The sequence below is a fragment of the Mus caroli genome, chromosome 16 (genome assembly GCF_900094665.2).
Source record: "Mus caroli chromosome 16, CAROLI_EIJ_v1.1, whole genome shotgun sequence".
Taxonomy (NCBI): Eukaryota; Metazoa; Chordata; class Mammalia; order Rodentia; family Muridae; genus Mus; species Mus caroli.
The window spans coordinates 51,380,540-51,381,079 of record NC_034585.1 but is presented as its reverse complement, the minus strand read 5'-3'; positions in this window follow the sequence as shown (position 1 = coordinate 51,381,079).

The following is a 540-nucleotide window of genomic DNA, read 5'->3' as shown; positions in this document are numbered from 1 at the left end:
GAACTCAGAAATCTGCCTGCCTCTGTCTCCTGAGTGCTGGGATTAAAGGCATGTGCCACCATGCCCGGCTCATCTTATTTCTTAAAACATTGGGGAGTGCACTACATCATATTCAATCACTTTGGATTTTAAAATGTAACTAATCTGTGGTTTAAATAGCTCATCATCAGAAACACTCCTTTATCTCTCTATCTGGTTGTGTTCTTAGCTGGGCATCTATACCATGTGGCATCATCCCAGTTACCTCAATGATACTGCTTTCTGTTAACTCACTTTGTTTACCTTGGCTTCTTTTATTTGTTTGTTTGTTTGTTTGATTTTTTTTTGAGACAGGGTTTCTTTGTGTAGCACTAGCTGTCCTGGAACCCACTCTGTCCATCTGTAGGCCAGGCTGGCCTCGAACTCAGAAATCTGCCTGCCTCTGCCTCCCAAGCTATGGGATTAAAGGCATGCGCCACCACTACCTGGCTACCTTGGTTTATTTATTATTTATTTTTTAAAAAAAATTTTAAATAAATTTGTATGTACTTAAAATTTAAA